This window comes from Lipotes vexillifer, unplaced genomic scaffold (genome assembly GCF_000442215.2).
Source record: "Lipotes vexillifer unplaced genomic scaffold, Lipotes_vexillifer_v1.1 scaffold986, whole genome shotgun sequence".
Classification (NCBI taxonomy): Eukaryota; Metazoa; Chordata; class Mammalia; order Artiodactyla; family Lipotidae; genus Lipotes; species Lipotes vexillifer.
The window spans coordinates 187,875-188,127 of NW_006784900.1; positions in this window are offsets into that span (position 1 = coordinate 187,875).

Genomic DNA, 253 nt, shown 5'->3' on the forward strand with positions numbered 1-253 from the left:
CAGTTTCACCTTTAGGTATTTACCCCACAGCTGTGTGTGCTTCTGGGCACCCAAACTGGAAATAACTGAAATGTCCATCAATAGAATAGTTAATTAAACTGTAGTATTCCGTATGCTGACCTACTATACAATAGCGAAAATGAATGAAACACAGCTGTGTGCCATGACACAGAGGCATCTTAAAAATATATTGATAGGGCTTCCCTGGTGGCGCAGTGCTTGAGAGTCCGCCTGCCGATGCAGGAGACGCGGG